This window comes from Ctenocephalides felis, unplaced genomic scaffold, assembly GCF_003426905.1.
Source record: "Ctenocephalides felis isolate EL2017-DRISC unplaced genomic scaffold, ASM342690v1 CF-g0.4_SCAFFOLD_03570, whole genome shotgun sequence".
Classification (NCBI taxonomy): domain Eukaryota; kingdom Metazoa; phylum Arthropoda; class Insecta; order Siphonaptera; family Pulicidae; genus Ctenocephalides; species Ctenocephalides felis.
Genome location: NW_020539724.1, coordinates 27,838,963 through 27,853,077, shown reverse-complemented (window position 1 = coordinate 27,853,077; position 14,115 = coordinate 27,838,963). Strand labels below are relative to the sequence as shown.

The 14,115-nt window shown below is 41.1% G+C and overlaps 1 non-coding gene across 1 annotated transcript; it reads right to left on the bottom strand.

The window, feature by feature from the left end:
* Positions 1–8,835: 8,835 nt before the first annotated feature.
* Positions 8,836–9,035, bottom strand: LOC113383980. Its single transcript, XR_003367928.1, has one exon. It is a non-coding gene; the product is annotated as a U2 spliceosomal RNA (small nuclear RNA).
* Between the last annotated feature and the right edge of the window lie 5,080 nt (positions 9,036–14,115).

The following is a 14,115-nucleotide window of genomic DNA, read 5'->3' as shown; positions in this document are numbered from 1 at the left end:
CTCCCTGTCCGTGTCCATGTCAGTTCGATCAGATAGCGCATTGTATTTGTTTTTGAGGGTCTCGCTCGTTAATACTTCCATTTTCATTATTTTTAATTTCTTCCCAGGCGCCTGCCTGGGAATATTCTTGTATTCTTCAATATGCACAGCACTGATTTTAATAAAGTTAATCTAAAGACTTAGAAAAATTTAAATTTAGAAAAATTCACTTGCTAATATGGCTTATCCTCTAACCATTAGCAACACCAATCCGGTGTTTGGAAAGAGGAGTCAGCAGAAGGTAAACATGCCTTATAATTTTGACAAGATATTAAATATCTTGGGAGAATTACACCCGATTGCTTTTAAAAAAGCACGATTTTAAATCGATATCGGATGAATTCCAGACTTTGTGCTTTACACAAAAATCGAATGACATTCACTGAAAAAACAAATGACTGTCTGGGATCAACCCTAATCTATCACAAAGAATATATATAAAAAGTATATCACATTTATAACTAATGATCTTATCTAACGATGTTTTTAAATTGAGCAAATATGATATTGTTATTATATCGTGATAGCTTATAATAATTCATGACTTAAGATATTTCATTTATCATAATAATAAAGAATCCAGTTTGGTCCTGGTCCTCATTCCAGTGTTGTAGCTGCTGGTGCGGGTCCTGCGTACTGGTACTGCCTGTGTCCGGTGATGTGTTCCACGTAGATGTCTCGGGACCAGCGGATTGTATCGGATACCATTAGCCGCTTCATCAGTACTGCATATTTCTTGTTGACTTTGAGTGCTGCCAACGCGGTCCAGTTGCGGCTGCAGTATCCCCCGAGAGATCCAACGATAAAGGCGTCTACTGTTGTCCTGAATCCTTGGCTTCGTAGGTGCTCCGCCAGCGTCGCGTATTTCTCCCTCTTCTGCTGCCTGGTTGTCTGGAATGCCTCGGCTCGATTCTCGAACGGCACAGCTACATCGATAATCGTGGCTGTCCGGTCTATACTGTCCACGATGACGATGTCCGGCCTCTTCACTCCGTTGTATCAGGGTATCGGCTGGTTGGCCTATAGGACTCCGTCCGCTGGTTTCTTTGCCGCCGTGATCAGTCTCTGCACGATGCTGTCGTGTCTCCTCGTAATGGCGCTCAGGTGCGGTTTGCAGTGATTGATGACGGTAGGCAGGGTCTCATCGTGCTGTCCACATCTTCTGCATCGCTTGTCGTCGCAGACAAATGGACGACTCCCGTTCAGTGGTAAAACGTTGAGCCGCGCTCGATAATTAAATTTCCACTCGGCAAATCTGGTGAAGTCTCCCTGCCTGATAAAATGGTTTGATGCAGAATTCTGCGACGTCACCTCGAAAACTTCCCCCTGGTCCGGTTTCCTGAGTAATCTTTCCTTGTAGAATCGGCGCGCTGCTGCTCGGAGTCTTGATTCTGCGTTGTCCCTGCTTACTGGAGCATTGTCTACGGTTAGTTCGTCTAGTCCCAGCTGCAGTTTGATCTTTGCTTTCAGTCGCCGCACTGCCGTCCTGAGCCTCGACCACGTGGTCGTAATGTCATTTGCTGGTTTTCCGAGATCGCCACTCGTTCCGAAGTTTATGAATCCGACGATCTCCTCAGTGTTTGGCTCGTGTCCTACTCGTTTCTTTACGACGTCTGCTAGCGTGGCTCTGCTGAGTTCTGCCGTGGCCCGGTCCTTTGATGTCAGCAGTCGGTGGGCGTGTACAACTTGTCCTATATCTGCCAACACCGCTGCTGGTAGGATGTTGAATCCGTCCTTGTAACTCAGATATAGGACCTCGGCGCTGGCTCTCTGCGGCAAGTGGGCCCATTTCTTGACGCTTCTCTTCACCTGTTTGTCGAACCTGTGCAGGATCGCCTTGGCCACGTTCCGATTCTTCAGATGAAATTCCACCTGCGGCACGATAAAGGTATTGACTGCGTCGATCTTCTGCCATGGCGCCAGCAGCGACTCGTCTACTCTGGATAGGTACTGCTGCATCTGCTCTAGTACGTCTTCCCCTGACAAAAACGTAGAAAATCCGGTGGGAACGCCTAAGTGCTCGTACCACTCCTCCTGCGACAGTGCTCTCAGGTTCTCTGCTTCAAGCTTGAAGGTCGTTCCGATTGCGCTGCGTCGTCGTCCGTCCACGTGTAGTGCCGCGCACTTCCTTGCGTTGAATTGCAGCCCAGACCAGGCGGCTATTGTCTCCGTCGTGTTCAGCAGTCGTTGCAGTCCCTCTCTGTCGGCTCCGATGATGGCCAGGTCGTCAGCATATGCCAGGACGTTGAATTTCTGACCCTCCAGTTTGTAGTAGTCGGCCATCCTGGCTAGTGCGTGCAGCAGCGGCTCCAGCGTGATGTTGAACACGATTGGGGAGAGAGGGCACCCTTGCTTTACACCAGCTCGAACGGGGATCTCGTCGGTTGCTCCATGCTCGCCGCGCACTCTTGTGAACGATCCTCTGTATAGTCTGCGAACTACGGCGATGGAGTCGGCGTGAAGACCTGTCCATTCCAAGGCGTTGAATATCGCTGCATGTGGGACAGCGCCGAACGCATTCCTCAGATCTAACCATGCTATGGCGGCTTGTTTTTGCTTCCTCCTTGCGTCTTGGATGATTCATTGCAGCGTGAAGTTGTGCTCCATACATCCGTCGTACTGCATAAAGCCCATCTGCGACGGCGAGATGCGGTCGTTCTCTATGCACCATTTGGACAGTCTGCTCGCGATAACCGATGCGTAGAGTTTCCCCAGTGTGTTCGATAGCGCTGTCGGCCTCCAGTTGTTTATGTCCCTGGGGTCTCCTTTTTCGGGATGAGTGGCAAATCTCAGTGCCTTGTTCTGTGCTATTTGTAGTCTCCGTCTGTTGGTCTTGGTTGTCGCGTTCCATGCCGGAGCGGCGTATGTCAGTAATGGTCTTATGAGTGTCAAGTAAAGTGTCCGCTTGTTCTTCACGCTTAGCGGGCTGTTGTGGTTCAAAAGAGGTCTCAGTAGATTCATCATCCCGTAAGCCTGTCCAATTTTTGTATTCGTATGTTTTGTGAAGCTGAGTCTATAGTCCAAGGTTACGCCAAGGTATTTGACTTCCTTGGACCACTCAGCTTCATGGCCCATTACCTTTAGTTTCGTCAAGTCAGTAAGTGTAATGGACCAACGGCTTTTTGTAAAGAAAATTGCTTCTGTTTTAGAAGGATTAATTTTAATTTGCCATTTTTCCGTGTAATCAGTCAGGGCGTCTATATGTCTCTGTATTTTTGTAGTCAGTAGCGTAGGTGAACGTGATGATCTGTAAATGGCAGTGTCGTCAGCAAATGTCAACAGTGTTGTGTCGGCGTCAGTGAGCATGTTGTGGATGTAGACGTTAAGCAAGGACGGTCCCAGGATAGAGCCCTGCGGTACTCCCGCCGTCACTTGTTTAATCGTCGAGGGTGTGTTGTCTACTTGAACTGTGAAATTACGGTCTGTGAGGTAAGAATTGAGTAGTTTTGTGATGTATGATGGAAAGTTAAGCGTTATGAATTTATGTATCAGTCCGTCCATCCAGATGGTGTCGAAGGCCTTCTCGAAATCGAGCAGCACCAATCCGGTATGGTTTCGTCTATTGAAGTTGAGTACAGTATTTTCTCTTAGCTGTGTGAGTGGATGTAACGTAGAGTGCTGTTCCTTGAAGCCGTACTGTGTGTCTGGTATAATCTTGTTTCGTCTGATGTGTCTGTTGATGCGTTTGAGCAGTATCTTTTCGGTAACTTTGCTCATTGTATTGAGGAGGCTGATTGGTCTGTAATTTTGCGGTGAGTCTGGCTGTTTCCTCGGCTTCAGGATAGGAAATATGGTTGATGTTTTCCATGAAGCAGGAAAGTGGCCTTTAGCCATTATACGGTTAACCAGTCGTGTAATCAGTATGTATGCGTTTGTTGGTAATTGTTTCAGTATAATATTTTGTAGTCCGTCCGGTCCGGGTGCTTTCCTGTTCGGTAGTTTTCTGATCGTAGAATTTATTTCAAAAACTGTGGCAGGGTCTATTCGTAAGTCTTTGTCGTTAAATTGTTCATTAAAATTTTGAATAGAATTGCGTACGTCTCGTCTTAAGTCTGCGTTGGACATGTCGGCGTTTTGTTTGTGTATGTTTTCAAAGTTTGTGGCCAAAATTTCTGCTTTGTCTGCTGGTGTCGTGGCGTAGCTGTTGTCAGGTAGTTTGAGTGGAGGGATAGGTGTTGTTTTCCTGGTCAGACTTTTGGCTGTTTGCCAAACTTTGTTCGGGTCAGTGTTGATGCTCTCTAGTCTTTTAGTCCAAGTGTCGTTCCGGTGCTCACGTATCTCATTATAGATAATTTTTGTCTGTCTGTTCACGTGTTTCTTTAGTAGTCTGTCACCAGTACGTTGCCACAGTTTCTTTATATTGTTCTTTAATTTAATTTTTACTAATATTTGTTGAGGTAGCGTGTCAAATGTGGATGTATTTGCGTGTCGCAGCGGTATTGTGTGTTGGATGGTGTCCGTGATCGTCCGTATCAGATGTGTCATAGCCTCCTCTATGTCTGTATTGGTCTCTATGGGTACCGTGTGTCGTATATTGTCTGTAATAATTTCTCTAAAAAGTGGCCAGTTGGCTATGAAATAATCCAAAATGTTGCGTTCTGGAGTATTGTCGACGTCGAGTTTGTCAGAGATAGTCATAAAAACAGGGTTATGGTCATAATTGAAAAGTGTTCTATGTGATGTGAAGGTTTTTTGTCAAGGCCAGATCGATCGTGCTGTGATGGTGTGTCTGTACGGTGGCATATCTGGTCGGCGTGTCAAGATAGTGTAATTGTGCGTCCGTGGTGTTGTGTTCCGTCAGATATTCGTAGAGTCGGATACCGTTCGCGTTGTTGTAGTTGCAGTTCCACGATGTATGTTGCGCGTTGAAGTCTCCTGCCATTAAGACGTGTGTGTTTGAGTCAAGTAGGTTTTGTAGGTCCGTCAGTTGCAGTCCGCTTGCCGGGATGTAAATCAATATTATAGTCACTTTTTGACCCCTTTTGTATACATTAATAGTTGTTATTTTAGAACCGCCCGCTGTCAGGTTTGGCACTTGCTCGTGTCTGATATTAGACTTGATCAATATCCCAGTGCCTCCCCATGAGTTTGTCGGTCTGTCGTTCCTGTATAATTTGTAGTTGTTGACGTAAAGTCTGTCCGTAGGTTTCAGGTATGTCTCGTTAATTAGTACAATATCCAAGTCATATTTTGTTATAGTCTGTTTCAGTTCGTTTACGTTGCTTTTGAGTCCGTTGGAGTTAAAGTACATTATGTTGCGCGTGTGATTTATGGGCATGTCGTTAAAAAGTTAAGTATGGTTGTATATTTGTCATTGTAAGTCATATTGGTGTTCAACGTCTTTGTCAGTTTATAAAGCTCACTGAAAATTTGTCTTACCTCGGGATCCGCGAATAACTTCCCGATCTCCCCATAACAGTAAAAAGTCCCTCTGGTGTACTCAGGTCTGGATCGGACTGGCTGGTGGTAGGCCGGATTCGTGAGGATGCTGGCCGGATCGGTTCTGGTGCTGGCTGAATCTTCGGCGATGGATACTGGAAGGCCGGTGGTGTTCGTGGTGATGATGGTACCGGGAGTTCGGAAAACGCAGATCTGTTGTTATGACCATCGTTGGTGGGTTTTAAAGCTGACGAAAAGCTCCTCGTCAGCGGCGCAGGTGTTGGCGCTGGCCTGTATGTTTCGTGTCTCTTTTGCGCATCTTTATCCTTTTTTGCTCTATAGTTAATTAAAGCTGGGCATTGTGAGTAGTTAGCCGGGTGGTTTTCTTGGCAGTTCACGCACTTCGGTTCTTCTGTTGGTGGCTTCGTGCACACTCTCGGTGGGTGCACGTTCGTGCATTTTATGCATCTATAGCGCATGTCGCACGTGTACGAGGTATGACCAAAGTTTAGACAGTTGTGGCACTGTATCGTCTTGTTGAGTGGCCTGTAGCTTTCCCATTTGAATATATGCCGTTCTATATTATTTATTTCTTTCAGTTTGGCCATCTCTTGTTCCTTATCTAGAAGGACAATATATATAGGGAGTTTGCGCTGACTGCCGTCTGATTCCTTCTTCTTAATTTGGACCACCTGCTTTACCTTAATGTCCTTGGCTTTCAGCTCTTCGAGAACCACCGTTTCAGTCATGTCTGGATTTAGGCCAGTTATAGTAATTTTCTTCGGGATGTCATACTGCATAGTATAAGTGTAGAATTGGAAATCACAATCCGTCAATATGCTTTTTAATTTTTCGTGATCTGCAATCGTATCGGCGAAAATTTTGTGTAATTGTGGTTTTAAATATTGGGTCCTGAATATTATTTTCGTCGTATCTTTGATATATTTTATCACTTTTAAATCCAGCTGGCCTTTGACGATAATAGGTGGAATCTTTGGCTCTGGTACGGTGGTGTTCTTGGGTGCTAAATGCCCCGTTCTCGATGTAGATGGCTTCTGAGTGTTAGTGTTCTGGTTTCCTATCACATTGTCTGCGTTGTTTTGCCTTAACCGCTTCTTGCGTTTTACGATCCGGTACTCGTCTATCTCCCGATCCGTGTCCATTTCACTGCGGTCCGATAACGCCTGGTACTTATTTTTTAGGACGGTGCTCGTCAAGACGTCCATGTCTTGCGACATTTCCCGAGTCTCCAGCCCGGGAATTCTGGCGAATTTTATTCGATGTCCACTGAATTTATTAAATTGAAAATACTGACTTTAGAAAATTTTGAATAACACTTTCAAATGTGCTGACTTTCAATCCATTACCAATTCCGATCCAGAATTTGGAAAGACAGTAGCAAAAGGCACGTTCACCTTATAATTTTGTGACTGAAGCGGAGCAAGCCCCTGACAAATTTCCGCTTTGTTTAGAAAAGACGCAATATAAGACCGATACTTAGAATCCGATCGATCCGAATCGATCAATCGATAAATCGATCCGATAAATTTGCGACAGACAGACAGAAATAAAAATTTATTCAATATATACAGTGGAAAATACAGTGGATTACATGTGGGTTTGTCTACCCTAGGGTATTTTACCCAAAAGTTTATGGTTTTACAATATTGCCTATATATTTAGATTTGAACAATATTTTATACATTATTACGCAAGGACAAAAAAAAGGAGAAAAGTTTTAGTCTCCTTCATACAGTGTTTTGTGACTTATGTATTTACTGCGGGCTCGATCAGGTAGTTAGGCATGGCATATTTCCCGTACCAAATCATTTCTGAAGTGTATTGGCCTAATGCTCGGTTGGTACTGTTTTTGTGATCCCTACACTTCCGGTAAAAATTTTCAGTGAGCTTTTTTATGTGTTCCAGTATAGTCGGTATGTCCGTCTGTTCGTGTAAATACTTCGTTGAATAGTAGTGTTTCGTCAGTGGGTCCCTTGATTTGTCTAGTACCAATCTCAGTGCTTTGTTCTGTGCTATTTGTAGTCTCCGTCTGTTGGTCTTGGTTGTCGCGTTCCATGCCGGAGCGGCGTATATAAGTATTGGTCTTATTAGTGTCAAGTAAAGTGTCCGCTTGTTCTTCACGCTTAGCGAGCTGCTGTGATTCAAAAGAGGTCTCAGTAGATTCATCATCCCGTAAGCCTGTCCAATTTTTGTATTCGTATGTTTTGTGAAGCTGAGTCTATAGTCCAAGGTTACGCTAAGATAAATTTGCGGACAAATACTATTTTTTAAATTCTACAATAAAAACAAAATATTCCCAACTAATTCAACAATTCATTTTTCATCTATCTTTATCAACTCTCGCGTCCATTCCCTATCTATTCTTCACCCCCTAAAGTTCTATGAGCGAATGTTCTAATATGACTGTTAACTCTACTGTCGTTATGAGCCTTTTCTCACATTTGTAAAATTTTTCAAAAAAAAAACAATAAATAAAAAAAAATGTTTTGGGCAAACAGAAACTCATATTCGAATTAATTTCTCCATCGATACATGTGTGTTCATACTTATATATATATATTAAACTCATTTTATTGTCATATATATATAAAGTATTTTCTGACACTTGCAAAATTTTTCAAAAAAATATTTTATTAGGAGAACAGACACTCATATTCATATTAGTTTCTTTATCGATAGATGTGTGCTCATACTTACATATATTAAACTCATTTTATTGTCATATATATATATATATATATATATATATATATATATATATATATGTAAAGTATTTTCTGACATTTGAAAAAATTTTCAAAAAAATATTTTATTAGGAGAACAGACACTCATATTCATATTAATTTCTCCATCGATAGATGTGTGTTCATACTTATATATATATATTAAACTCATTTTATTGTCATATATATATAAAGTATTTTCTGACACTTGCAAAATTTTTCAAAAAAATGTTTATACTCATATATATATATATATATATATATATATATATATATATATATTAAACTCATTTTATTGTCATATATATATGTAAAAAAAATTCTGACACTTGCACAATTTTTCAAAAAAATATTTTATTAGGAGAACTGAAGCTCATGTTCGAATTAATTTCTCTATTGATAGGTGAGCGTTCACACTTATACGTATTTTAATCCTATTATCGTTATATATAATCTTTTGTTAGATTTTTATAGCTTTATATATTTTTTTTATTTTATTATTAATTTTATAGTTTTTATATAATTAATTTATATAGTTAATTTGAAATCAATTATCGATATTACATATCAATATATTTATATTTAATATATATATATATATATATATATATATATATATATATATTTAATATGCAATATATGCACATTTTCTAATTTATTATTATATGATGTTTTTTTATGGGCCGATCCCGGCGGTACTGCAATACCGGGCCAACCCGCGGCGGAAGCGGAGCAAGCCCCTGACATTCCGCCAATTTCCAAAAATCAGTTTAATATACTGGATCTGCTATGCAGATACTATCAGATATTAAGCTGATAAGAACAGATATTGTAGTTTTTTAGTGAATACTTTAGTCTTAACCATAAAGAATTTCACCTCTAAACGCTTTATTGTCCGTTGCATAATCATGAACATTACCACTCAATTTCTGAGTGACTTTGAACATGGGAAACGGAAAAAGACAGTCATTTGTTTTTTCAGTGAAGTGTCAATAGAATTTTGTGAAATAAGTTTTAAGTCCGGAATTGATTCTAAATCTTGCCTTTTTAAAGGCACCGGGCTTAATACTTACAAGTTCGATATATATTATTATATCTGTCAAAATTTTAAAGGTGAACGTGCCTTTTGCATACTTCTTTTCCCAAACCCCGGATTGGGGTTGCTAATGGGGAGGAAGTAAGCACCCATTAGCAAATGTTTTTTCTTTTTCAAAATTGTGAAGTCTTTTTATATCATTTTTAATAAATTTTAAAATCAGTGCGCAAAACCCTTCAGGAAACAGAATAATTCCCGCGCAGGGGCCTGGGAAAAAATTCAAGATGTCAAACATAAATCAGAAGATGGACGTGCAGACAAGTACTGCACTAAAAAATAAATATGATGCGCTCACGGACCGTACAGATATGGATACTGATAGGAAGAGTGAGGACTACAGGAAGGTAACACGCCGAAAGAGGGCGAAAAAGAACAAGGAGTCTGAGAAAACCACTACTAGGCCGGAACCATCTACCTCAGGAGTCCAAACCGTGACACCCAAGAGCACCACCACGAAAGAGGCAAAAATCCCACCGATTATCATAAAAGATCAAATAGATTTAAATACAATTAAATATCTAAGAGAAACATCTAAAATTAATTTTAAATATCAATACCTCCATAATAATCTGCACAAAATTTTCACTGACACCGCTAAAGAACACGAGAAGATCAAAGAAATGTTAAGGGACTGCAATTATCAATTTTATACCTACACAATCAAAGAGGAAATGCCGAAGAAAGTAACCATAACAGGTCTACATCTATCAATTACAGAGACAGAGGTTCATGAAGATCTTCTGTCGAAAGGGATTAAAACCAGGCAAGTAGTGTAGATAAAGAGGAAAACCTCAGATGGTGGACAACACAAATTACCTATATACATTGTTCTCCTCGATAAAGACCAGAATATGTCGGAGGTAAGGTCGATAACCAACATTAGTGGACACATTTTCTCCTGGGTAGCCTATAGACCGCAGAACAGAGCGCTGCAGTGCCACAAATGTTTAAACTTTGGTCACACATCGTACACCTGTGGCCTAAAGTACAGGTGTATAAAGTGCCTCAATGTGCACGCGCCAGGAGCGTGCCAGAAACTACCACATGAGGCACCGATGTGTGTCAATTGCAAGAGTTAACACCCGGCAAATTACTCCAAATGCAGCGCTCTTATTAACTACAAGGAAAAGAAGGAAAGCAACGCTCTCAGGAGAAGACAAGCGTATAGGCCAGCACCAACACCAGTGCCACCGACGAGGAGCTTCTCGTCAGCTGTAAACTCTACCAACAATGGTCCCAACGGCAGAACTGAGTATCCTCAACTCCCTATCTCATCGTCACTATACAGAGCAATGATCCAGTCTTCACGAACAACTGTCCAGCCTGCACCACCATCATCACCGAATCCACCACCGATCCGACCTACAGCATCGCCAATCCGGCCTGCCTGCAGCCAGTCCGATCCAGATTTTAATACACAGGAAGGACTTTTTGCTGCTATGGGCGAGATCAAGATGCTGTTTGCAGATCCCCAGGTACAACAAGTTTTCAGTAAGCTTTATAAACTGACAAAATCACTAAACACCAACATGACATATAACGAAAAATACACAACAATACTTAACTTTTTAACAGCATCTCCATAAATCAAACGCGCGACTTACACATAATGAACTTTAACGGACTTAAAAACAACGTGGACGAACTGAGACAGACGATAACGATCTGGACATAGTAGTGACTAACGAGACACATTTAAAACCGGATAGACTCTATATCAACAATTACGATAGACTCTATATCAACAAAGTTTACAGAAACGACAAACAGACAGACGCACGCGGATGGGACGGCACTGCGATTTTGATCAAGTCTAACATCAGACACGAGCAAGTGCCAAACCTGACGGCGGTTCTGAAATAACAGCTATTAATGTATACAAGAGAGGTCAAAAAGTAACTATAATATCGATTTACATCCCGGCAAGCAGACTAGAACATACGGACTTACAAAGACTACTGGACTCAAACAGATTTGTACTTATGGCAGGAGACTTCAACGCACAACACACATCTTGGAACTGTAACTTCAACAACGCAAACCGAAACAGACTTTACGAATACCTGACCGAACACAACACCACAGACGCACAACTACATTATCCTGACACGCCGACCAGATACGCCATCGTACAGACGCACCATCACAGTACGATCGATTTGGCATTGACAAAAAACCTACACGTAACATCCGAACCCATAACAAGAACACTTTTTAACTCCGACCATAATCCAGTTTTCATGACCATTTCAGACAGACTAGACGTCGACCAGACTCCCAAACGCAAATTTTTAGATTACACCAGAGCCAACTGGCCAATTTTCAGAGACATCATCACAGACAACACACGACACACTATGTCAATCGATACCAACACTGACATTGAGGAGGCTGTAACACACCTTACACTGACAATCACAGACGCCGTACAACAGACTATACCGACACTAGACTCAAGAACAACAGCAGCCAACGACTTGCCAGAACACATTTTATTGAAAATACAACTTAAAAATCATACAAAGAAACTGTGGCAACGTACCGGTGACAGACTACTCAAGGAACATGTTAACAGACTGACAAAAATTATTTCCAATGATATACGTGACCACCGAAATAACACTTGGACCAAAAGACTCGAGAACATAAATACTGACCCACACAAAATTTGGCACACAGCAAAAAGACTGACGCAGAAACCAGCATCCATACCTCCACTCAAATTAACTGACAACAATTACGCAACGACACCAGCAGACAAAGCGGAAATATTGGCAAAAAACTTTGAAACTTTGAAAACATACATAAACAAAATGCCAATATGTCAAACGCAGATCTGAAACAAAACGTACACGAGACAATTCAAGACTTCACTGACCTCCACAGGGACAAAGACTTACGAATAGACCCTGCCACAGTTTCCGAAATAAAGACAATAGTTGAAAAATTACCGAACAGAAAAGCACCGGGACCGGACGGACTACAAAACATAATACTTAAACAACTGCCGTCGAACGCCTACATTTTACTTACCCGGATAATAAATAGAATAATGACAAAAGGCTGCTTTCCCGCTTCTTGGAAAACCTCCACCATATTTCCAATAGTGAAGCCAAGGAAACAGCCAGACATACCACAGAACTACAGACCGATCAGCCTCCTCAACACAATGAATAAGGTAGCCGAAAAGGTACTACTCAAAAGACTTAACAAACACATAAGACAACAAAATCATACCTGACACACAATACGGCTTCAAAGAACGACACTCCACACTACACCCACTGACAAAACTCATAGAAAATACAGTTCTCAATTTCAACAGACGAAACCATACCGGACTGGTGTTACTCGACTTTGAGAAGGCGTTTGACACCATCTGGATGGACGGACTTATACATAGACTTATCCAACTAAACTTTCCACCGTACATAACGAGAACTTTACACTCATACCTCTCAGACCGCAACTTCACTGTACAAGTAGACAACGAACTTTCGACGGTTAAACAAGTGACGGCGGGAGTACCGCAGGGCTCAATTCTGGGACCGTCACTGTTTAACGTCTACATTCACGACATACCCACTGACGCCGGCACAACGTTACTGACGTTTGCTGACGACACTGCCATATACAAATCATCACGCTCACCTACACTACTGACTACAAAGATACAGACACACATAGACAAACTAACTGAATATACTGACAAATGGCAAATTAAAATCAATCTGCAAAAGACGGAGGCTATTCTTTTCACAAAGAGCCGAAATGCCACGACTAGACTGACTGACTTGGACAAAATTAAAGTATTGGACTGTGAAGTTGAGTGGTCCAAATATCTTGGTGTGACCCTGGACCATAGACTCAGCTTCACAAAACATGTTAATACAAAAATTGGACAGGCTTACGGGATGTTAAATCTACTGAGACCTCTCTTGAACCACAACAGCCCGCTAAGCGTGAAAAACAAACGAACACTTTACTTGACACTAATAAGACCGATACTGACATACGCCGCTCCGGCACGGAACGCGACGACTAAGACTAACCTACGAAAACTACAGACATTACAAAATAAGACACTACGACTCGTACTCAACAAAATAAGGGACCCACTGACTAGACATTACTACTCTTCAAAATACATACACAAACAGACTGACTTACCGACCATACTAGACTTTATAAAAAAGCTCACTGAAAATTTTTGTCTAAAATGTGGGGATCATCCTAATATTAACATCGCGGGCCTCGGCCAATACACAAGAGACGATATTTGGTATGGCACTCACGCCATGCCAAAATATATACTGATCGACCCATAGTGGCAATTGATACTTGGATGAGCATAAATCTTTTTTTTTTTTCTTTTTATTTGTATAATATGTATAATTATAAGTACTGCTCTGTGGCTTTTTTTTTGAGAAGAAGTTTTCTTTCCTCTTTTTTTGCCACTCAATTTGTAATCTCGCTATATTCACAATATTCACTGTATATATTAAGATCAATAATGTAATTTAAAGTACACAAGGGTAGAAAAATATGTGTAAATAACAATGCATATGTATGATCAGCTATTGTAATAAATACTTTTTATCTATCTTATCTACATGGGAAACGCGTATTTAAGCTGAAATATGAGATAAATATAGTAAACGTAGATCATGAAACCGCCAGCGACGCGATCCGAGTCCATGCTAAGTCTGGAATGGAAGGTAAAAAATTAGATATGTTCAGTTGAAATAACTGGAACATTTAGGTTATTTATACATATTTCAGTACTGGTTGCATAATTTCATGCGCAAGCCATTATTCATAGCAACATACAACTTCAATTATTTCTAGAGGTTAATA